The sequence below is a fragment of the Myotis yumanensis genome, unplaced genomic scaffold (assembly GCF_028538775.1).
Source record: "Myotis yumanensis isolate MYYU_CA2020_CCGP unplaced genomic scaffold, mMyoYum1.0.hap1 SCAF_1, whole genome shotgun sequence".
Taxonomy (NCBI): Eukaryota; Metazoa; Chordata; class Mammalia; order Chiroptera; family Vespertilionidae; genus Myotis; species Myotis yumanensis.
Window position 1 is genome coordinate 129,814,568 of NW_027223752.1, and position 10,254 is coordinate 129,824,821.

At 35.9% G+C, this 10,254-nt stretch overlaps 1 pseudogene; it reads right to left on the reverse strand.

Moving 5' to 3' along the window:
- Positions 1 to 4,875: 4,875 nt before the first annotated feature.
- On the reverse strand, positions 4,876 to 6,332 carry LOC139014120 (elongation factor 1-alpha 1-like; annotated as a pseudogene).
- Between the last annotated feature and the right edge of the window lie 3,922 nt (positions 6,333 to 10,254).

Here is a 10,254-nt window from a genome sequence, read left to right on the forward strand (position 1 = left end):
TGGCAGAGGTCTGGAAGAGTTTACAAGTAAAGCAATCCTTATCAAATAGAGCGCTAAAGACGTTGGCTAAATGTTTATCCCTCCATTCTTCCAGTTGATGAAGTTTAGCTGCATACCATACAGTTTCTCAGAAGTCCTCTAATCACATGGTCATACATAGTCTCCAACTCCAGCTCTAATCTGCCTTCATTCTGGCTGAGAGTTTACACATCTGTCTCTCCTACTAATCTTTGAGATATAATGACCTCAAAATATTTTGGAAAAAATTAACAAATAAAAGCAAGACAAAGAGTGGTGTCCTTTAGAAAATAGAAATAAGCTAGAGGAACAACAGAGATTGAAAAAAAATAAGTTTGTTTACAGACTTATTAAGTTCAAAAAGTGAGTTGGCTATTCACATAAAGTTGTTAATACAACTGCAAATTTGCATTCATATTGGAATTTAATAGAATGAAATGTGTCACATTGTCACACAAAATAATAGTTAAAGTCAACTAATCATCAATGAAAAACTTTAGAAAGAAAAGACCCAACATAGAATCTGAACTAAGAGAAAGAATCATCAGAGAATATGGAGAAGATCTAAACCTGCATAAAACTGGTTTCCAAGAGGGAGAGGGTAATCAACAGGTCTAAATGTTAAAGAAGGTCTAAGAAGGATTACAAAAATCTTCCATTCAAAGACTAACTAACTAATGATTTGAGAGAACAGTTTCATAAAAGTGACAGGAAAATAAGTCACATTACAAAATTTTCAAGAGTACAAAATTATAAGAAAGTAAAATTATATAAATTCTGGCCTTTGCAAAGTTTTTCACTGAATGTACAGAAATGTGGCAAGGCAAGGGGTATCAGTTTTGAGACTTTGGAAAATATAAACTTCTTTGACATCTAAAGGAAAGGATCTAAAATAGAGAGGAAAATCAAAAGTACAAGCAACTGACCTGGTTAACATTATACCATGTTCCTAGAACTAGATGATGAGTAGCACTCAACACAGACATGGGTAAGAAGGATTTACCTTGAAAATGAGATGATATCCAGCTTTCTCTGAGGTAAATGGCAAAAAAATTAGAATGGGTATAATTAAAAAAAAAAAGATTTCACATGAAAAGAATAACAGAGGCAATCATATTTGGTTATAATAATATTTGAAGTACATTTAAAAAATAATTGAATAATTTAAATTTAAATAATTAACTCAAGCAATATGAAAGTCTATTTAGATTCATTTAGACTTATGGAACCCTATCTTCATAAAAAGATATAATTATAATGCAAGTAAAATTGAATGATGCTTTTCAGAAAAGTATTTGAAAACATAACCAAGTATTAACTTGTTTCTCAACAAAATAAAGTAAAAACTTATTTGAAATATAAAGAATGTTTTAAAAATTGTGATTAAAAAGAAAGCATTGATTTAACCCTAAAAGAAAATAGTTTCCCTTGACCCTGCTCTGCCTTCAATTCCATTTATCATCTGATCTCTCTCCATTCATTGGCGAGCTCCTATGAATGATAAGAAAAATCATTTTGCTGACTTGGCTAGGTCTACCCTTTCCTATACCCGATACCTAATCACATATATCTCAAACTGTGAAGCCATGCTAGACCCCATGTTATCTTCTCTGATTTTCAGTCAAACTCTAAGGCTAAGACCTCTGAGTATTTATCCAAAGAAAATGAAACACTAGCTCAAAAAGATTATGCAAAACCCCTTTGTTTATTGCAGCATTATTTACAATATTCAAGACATGGAAACAATCTGAGTGTCCATAAGTGGAAAAGGTGCCCATTGATAGGTAAAGAAAATGTGATACACACACACACACACACACACACACACACACACACACAATGGAATATTAGGAACCTTGGATTTTGAGGGCATTATGTAAGTGAAATAAGTAAGACAAAGAAAGACAAATACCATATAATCTCACCTATATGTGAATCTGGAAAAAACAACAACAATAAGCTCATAGATACAGATTGGTGACTGCTAGAGGAGGGGCGTGGTGATTGACCAAAATGGGTAAAGGGTCAAAGATTCAAGCTTCCAGTTATAAAATAAGTCATAGGATATAATATAAAGCATGGTGACTATAGTTAATAATACTTTATTGCATATTTTGACAGTTGCTAAAAGTAGATCTTAAAAGTTCACACAAGAAATAAAACTATAGATGGTGATGAATAAGAACTATAATTATGTGGTGATCACGGCAAAATATATCAAATGTTGAATCATTCTGTTGTATGCTTTACATTAATATGAATTTATATGTCAATTATACCTCCATTTATAAAAAACACTAGGACCAATATATTCTATAATGGCCTTAGGGTTATTTTTTCTATTCTTGCTTTTACTGTTCAAGGTGGTTTGCTTATTTACTCTCATCTATAAACTATTATTATATTCTCTTAAAAGGGCAATTTACTATATAAGCCTTCTTTTCTAATCCTTAAAATGTCAGTAGTAGTTTAATACTCCTAAACAGGGTATCTTAAATCAAAACTTTCCAAAGAGATACCTCTATAAGAGCCTAATAAATTAAATACATAATCTTTATCCTACTTAAAAATCATCCTTATAAACTAGCCCCACTATATTCCAAATCTTGTCCTACATTTCTTTCAGATTTTTATTTCACAAAGCTGGCAAACAGTATGACCAGCTGTTATTTGGAAATATCCAACAGTTTTCAACAGTTCCTTTTCAGCTCAAGTAATCATCTTTTCCTGGAGAGCCCTTGTCTCACTCTTATCCTTAATTATTTCCTGTAACAAGAATAGCCATTCCCCAATCCCTTAAAATCCTTTCCAATAGCTTTCACAGTGATATAATTTTTAAACTAGCATGAATTTCACCTTTAGATTAAAGAGATTTTCCTTTCCTTTAAATTTAAAAAGGATACAGACATTGGACCTTTGTAATAATGATTACTTTGTGCCTTGTATTGAAATTATATATCAAAGTGTAAAAATATCTATAATAATAAAAGCCTAATATGCAAATTGACTGAATGACCAAACAGCAGAATGACCATCTGGACAATCTTCCAGACAACCACGCTATGACACGCACTGGCGCCAGGGCAGCTATGGTGGGTGCAATGCAATTGGTCAGGGGGTCCTGCCATCACCCCATGATTGCCCCACAGAGGGAAGCCTGGCCACTGGCCAGCAGGGAAATTGATTGGGGAGATGGGGGGCTCCACGATCACTGTAAAGAGGGAGGCCCAGGCCACCCTCTGCCTGGCAATCGATCGCAGAGCCCCAGCCAGTTGATTGCCCCGGGCCACCAGGCTGGCAGTGCTGTGATGGTGGGCAGGGCCTCCCTCTGTGGAGAGATTGATCTGGGGGCCCTGTGATCAATTGCCCTGCAGAGGGAGGCCCAGGCCAGCCAAGCAATCGCACCCCATGCCTGCTGCTCACAGAGGGAGGCGACTGGTGGCAGTGGAGGGGGGTGCAGCTCTGCACAAATGGCAAGTAGTGGCAGTGGTGGGGGCAGAAGACAGGTAAAGAAAGCCCTGATAGACCCTGATCACTGGCCAGGCCTAGGGACCCTACCTGACTTTTGTGCACCAGGCCTCTAGTCTATATTATAAAAAGCCAGTGGCCCTAACGCCGTAATGCCGGAATGCCCGAATGACCAGTCACCAGGAGATTCATTGATGGGTCCTGTGGTGGTGCCGGGTGGGACTCTGGGTCCCGCGGCACCAGTGGGGGATCTGGGTCCCACGGCACCGGTGGGGGGTGGTGGGGGTGGAAGGGACTCTGGGTCTCATGCGATTCCATGCACTGGGCCTCTAGTATTAAATATAAAAGAGTGAATATTCCTTAAATATCCATATAGACGATTACTTCCTTGAGGTAAATGTAAGGTCTATACCAGCCGTGGGCAAACTACGGCCCACGGGCCGGATCTGGCCCGTTTGAAATGAATAAAACTAAAAAAAAAAAGACTGTACCCTTTTATGTAATGATGTTTACTTTGAATTTATATTAGTTCACACAAACACTCCATCCATGCTTTTGTTCCAGCCCTCCGGTCCAGTTTAAGAACCCACTGTGGCCCTCGAGTCAGAAAGTTTGCCCACCCCTGGTCTATACCATATTGTTCTCAATCACATTTAAGACTTTATTAAACATTTTGTGAATTAAATGGTATTTTACTAAAGTAGAATATGCATGCACACTATCATTGAGAAGAACTCTATATACTGAGTTAAATGACACAATTTAGAGATTCTTCTATACTATTATCTTTTTTACTTAATTTAACATTGCTTTATTTTATGTTGTTTTAAACAAGTATAAGTGAAACCATCTCAGGCAACAAGAAAATTTGTTTTCATTAAATGTACCACAGTATAAAATTTGTTTGGTACAATTTGTTGATTTTTTCTGGAGTATAGTTTTTGAGTTGCACAATAATAATATAATAAGCTAAATTATTTAACTTTTCATTGTAGTATAGGCTCCATAATAAAGGTGCAAATAATAAGTCTATAGCTGAATGAGTCATCACAAAGTGAATACAATTATGAAATCACTAACCAGCTAAACAAATTGAAACAAGTTTCTTCAGAGGACCCTCCCCTCCTGCCCTGTCCCGGTTGCCAGACTCATGCTCTTTTCCTAAGGAAACCGTGATTCTGACTTCCTTCAAAATACAAATTTGTCTGCTTTGGACTTTTTTTTCCTCAATAACTTTGTTTTAATGGGCCTCAAAATTCTGTTTCCATTAAAAAGTACTGATTCTAAGAACTAAAAACTTAACTGCCATACACACACACACTTACAAACACATGTGCATGCACAAACACCCAAGTGGTCCACAAACATTCTCCTTTCCTTCTGAAGGTTTTATGATGCATTGTAATCACTAACCAATGTTTCACTATTAAACGTAAATGGCCAATTGAGACAAATAATTCTGAGACCATCTTTACACCACTGATTAGGTCTAGGGTGGCGATATTGGGATACTATCCATTTAGCTTGCTGAGCTTTCTGGGCAGGCTTGGTGACTTTGCCAGCTCCAACTGCATTCGTCTCCATTGTTTGATGACACCCACACCAACTGGCTGTCTCATGTCACAAACACCAAAACAGCCCAGAGGAGGATAGTCAGAGAGGCTCACAACACACATGGACTTGCCAGGAATATCAACGATGGCAGCAGCAGCATATTTCAAAAACTCTGGGCCATCTTCCTGCTTTCTCCCAGAACGACGATCAATCTTTTCCTTCAGCTCAGCAAATTTGCGAGCACTTCGAACTGTGTGACAGCCCGGAACAGCTGCGTGTCCAGCACTGATCTGGCCTGGCTGGTTCAGGATAATCACCTGAGCCATGAAGCCAGCTGCTTCTAGTGGTGGGACATTTTTGCTGTCACCAGACACATTGTCAGGAGAAACATCTTTGATAGACACATTTTTGAGATTAAAGCCCACATAGTCCCAGAAGAGCTTCTCTCAAAGCTTCATGGTGCATGTCAACAGACTTTACCGCCGCTGTATCGTTGACTGCAGCAAAGGTGACAATTATGCCAGGTTTGAGAACACCAATCTCCTCTGGGCTCACAGGGACAGTAACAATGCCATCAATTTTGTAGACTCCTGGAGGGGTAGACGCAGGGTTTGTCATTTGAGTAAGTTGGTTGAAAAATGCAATCCAGAGCTTCAGGCAGCATGGTTGCACTGGCATTTCCATATTTATGGATGGCATTTCATCCTTTGAACCAAGGCATGTTAGCATTTGGCTCCAGCATATTGTCACCATTCCACCCCCAATGGCACAAATGCTACATGCTACGGTCAAGGTTGTAACCAATTTTCTTAATGTATGTGCTGACTTCCTTAACAATTTCCTCTTATCTCATCTGGCTAAAATGCAGCTCAGTGGAATCCATTTTGTTAACAGCAATTAGTTGTTTCACACACAATATGTAAGCCAGAAGGCCACACTCCCACATCTGCCCACTCTTGGAGATTCCTGCTACAAACTCACCAACACCTGCAGCAACAACCAGGTCATCACCGTCAGCCTGAAATGTGCCTGGAATCATGTTTTTAATGAAATCTCTGTTCTGAGGCATCAGTGATGGTCACATAATACTTGTTGATCTCGGATTTCCATATACCACACTCATGTTCAGCTTTCAACCAGGTATACTTGAAGGAGCCTTTTTCTATCTCAGCAGACTCCTCAGATTTTTTGATCCCACCACATTTGCAGATCAGATGGCCAGTAGTGTTAGATTTGCCCAAATGTATGAGTCCAATGATGATAATATTGATATGAATATTTTCCATTCCCATTTTGGCTTAGATTTAGTGGTGGTTTTCACATCTGTGTCTGACATCAAACCCATTGTAAAAAAGCTGGATTTTATATAAGTGAGATTATACAATATTATACCATTTTGTGTTTGCTTCTTTTGCCCAATATTGTACTTGTGTGATTCAACTGTGTCTTTTAAAAATGTTAATAGCTGCAGTGTACTCATTCCATAAATACATAATTTATTTTGTAGGTAATGGAAATCTGGATTTTTAAAAAATATTTTATTGATTTTTTACAGAGAGGGAAAAGGATAGAGAGTTAGAAACATTGATCAGCAGCCTCCTGCACACCCCCTACTGGGGATGTGCCAGCAACCAAGGTACATGCCCTTGACCGGAATCGAACCTGGGACCCTTGAGTCTGCAGGCCGACGCTCTATCCACTGAGCCAAACCGGTTAGGGAAGAAACCTGGATGTTTTTTAATGTGAAACTATCACACATAAAGCTGCCACAAACATTTTCAAGTATGTGTTGTGTGGTATATTTGTGTGTGCTTCTGTGGTATATGTATGCCTGGGAGTAAAATACTTTAGTAATAAATTATACATATTTTCAGTTTTAGAAGACAGTGACAGTTTTCCAAAGAAGTTGAACCAGTTTACATTATCAGAATTTGCTAGAATTTTGCACCACCTTATAGCATCACCTCTAGTGTATGAAAATTTTCATTATTTCATATTCTTGTCAACATTCACTGTTGTCTGTTTTAATCTGTTTTAATTTTTCATGTAGTTAATCATTTATGTCCATATTTTAGCCACCCAGTTGTGTGTGTGGTGATATTATATTGTTGTTTTAGTATTAATTTCTCTGATAATTAAAGGGTTAAAAATGTCTTCATATATTTATTGGCTATTGGTATCTATCTGTTTTTTATGAAGTGACTGTTGAGTTATTTTGTGGGACGTTTTGTTTCTACTTTTAAATTTATATAGCTTCTTCAGATTTAAAGCAATAAATCTGCTTACATATTTTGCAAATATCTTTCCTGTTATATGTCTTGCAATTTTATCACCATCATGTTGTGTGTCAATTGATGAATATAAGATTTTAGTTCCAATATCTCTCTCCAATTTATGCATTTTGTGTTCTATTTAAGAATATTTCCTTATCCAATGTTTATGAAAAAATTATACTATACTCTTTTAAGTAAATCATTTTAAATGCCCTTTATTGACAACTATTCTTTAATCTTGTATTAAGTGGTTTTAAGTATAGTTTTCAATGTTATCAACCTTTCCTAGTATTTTACATAAATTTTCACAATGAAGTTATGCTTTTATAACAGGTATTTGTATTGAATTTAGTTATTTTTTTTCTCAAGCTATGTTTAGAAAATGAAGTTTCATCACTTTACTTTAAATTTAATTTTAATGACTGTGACTTTTCAAAATGTGTATAGTCAAACATAGCTTAAATAATATAAGCGATCATATATATTATCTGAAAACTCAACTATTAGAAATTATTTGCCTTTTCTAGAATGTTATTTTGTTGTAAGCAATATTTACTATAGCTTAATTTCTATTATAACATTACTGTTCAATGTCTTCTAAAATCAGAAGTAATGCCATTACACATGGTAAATAGGCATTACTATTCAAATAAGAAATCTACTAAATTAATGACATGCCAAAACAAATTTATGACTGATAAAATGAATAGTAATTACACATGTGTAATTTGTTTTATTTTACTAACATCCAAACAATGGCATAAATTAATAGCTAATATCGATCACTATGACAGAACTAAAACTAATTACCTGAAAAATGGTGAAGTAAGTATTGGGAATGTGAGTGGTACACAAAATTCTCATAAATAGTGACTAATTCCAAATGTCTCATCTATTTATCATGGTAACTACTTAGTGCAATGGCTCTCAAAACTGAAGAGTACATAAAAAGCCTAAGGGAGCGGGTTAAAAATACAGATTCCCAAGTCCAACACTTAATACTTTTAGCTTGCCCTGGCCGGCTTGGCTCAGTTGATAGAGCGTTGGCCTGCGACTGAAGGGTCTTGGGTTCAATTCTGGTCAAGGGCACATGCTTGGGCTGTGGGCTCAATCCCTAGTCAGGGAAGTGCAGGAGGCAGCTGATCAGTGATTCTCTTTCATCATTGATGTTTCTGCCTCTCTTTCCTTCTCCCTTCCTCTCTGAAATCAAATATATTTTTTAAAAATAATAATTTTAGCTTCATAGGTCTAATATTAGGTACAGAAATCTGAATATTATCTGGTGCCTTGGAATATAATGATACAGACAATGAGTATAAAGTCCATGCAGGGTTAAGCTTATCCTGGGTAAATCTATAAAATAAAAGGAATCTATCACTAATATCTTCACAGTTCCCATTTCTCTCTTGCTCACCCTCTCTGCATACTTATTCTGGTGTTCACACTGACCAGGCACATATGAGCAAGATTTGTATCAAGGAGGTCTCTCTCAATCAACAATGAGCTTTTAATTTCATTTCATTTTACTTTTCTATGCATTTAAATAGACATATGTAGCTAGCTGCTGCCATACTGTACAGTTCAACATATACAATGAAGGCTATAAACATAAGAAATGACCTCTACTGACACAACAATTTCTTGAGAAATACTCATGTAAAAACAATATGAAAATTTTATAATTTCTAGCTAAGAATACTGTGTCTTAGAGCAACTTAATAATAATAATAATAATAATAATAATAATAATAATTGCAAACACTTATATTCACTCCATGCACTAATATATCAATTATGTCTCTGCTATTTACTTTCTGTGTGACAAATCATAGGTGCATAGTGTTTTCAGTCAACTAAGTTTTTTAAAAAGGTTAATACTAGTACCAATATCAAAAGTTGCTGTAAAAATCAAATAAGTTGGTATATTAGAACTGCAACCAACTCTGATATAAATTCTTTCAGCAATCCCTGGAAAATGCTTCAGGTCAGAATTAACATATTGAAAGGCAGTTGTGCATTGTTGATGAAATAGGAAGATAAGTAACTGAAAAACTGAGCACAAAAATCTTGAGTCACTCAGGCCATTTCTCTCTCTGAACTGCCAATACCAGGCCTCAGAAAATTTGTTCTAGAGGGTATGAGGAATCAACTCGGGATTCCTATTATGTATATTTGGGGAAGAGAAAGAAATGGAATAGAAAGAAGAAAGAAAATGCAGCTCTAGCTAAGGGTGAAAACGTCAGATATCTCTGCTATCAAAATAAAAGCATTTCTTAATTCTCCAACAGTGGTAGGAAAAAAAATCTGCCTGTATATATATCCTACAAAATTCTTGATAAAGAATCTAACCACTTAATATCATCATTTGTTCATTTATGCAATTCTGCAGTCACCATCTAATTCAAGGAGACCTGCTGAGAAATCAATCATAATCTTTTAGAGATGAAACTAGAGGCCCGATGCACGAAATTCGTGCAAAAGTAGGTCTTCCTTCCCCCAGCCGCTATCGCCAGCTTCCCTCCGGCACCTGGGACTTGGGCTTCTTTCACAGCCCCGACTTTGTCTGGAAGGACCTCCTGTCTAATTAGCATATTATGCTTTTATTATTATAGATAGTACCATGCATTTCTATTAATCAATAGTTATTTGAACATTTAAAAAGAGATAAAGATTAATGTGAACAAACAGAACTAACACCAACTATAAAAAAAGAACTTTTAATTCATTCATATTATTTATGTCCAAGATATTTAAAACAATAATGTACCATAAAATAATCACAGACTACTAATAAAAAATTGCAATCAGAGAACAAAATACACAAGAAATTAATATATATTATATTAATATTTTATATATATATATATATATATATATATATATATACACACACACACACACACACACACTAGAGGCCTGTTGCACAAAAAGATTTGTGCAA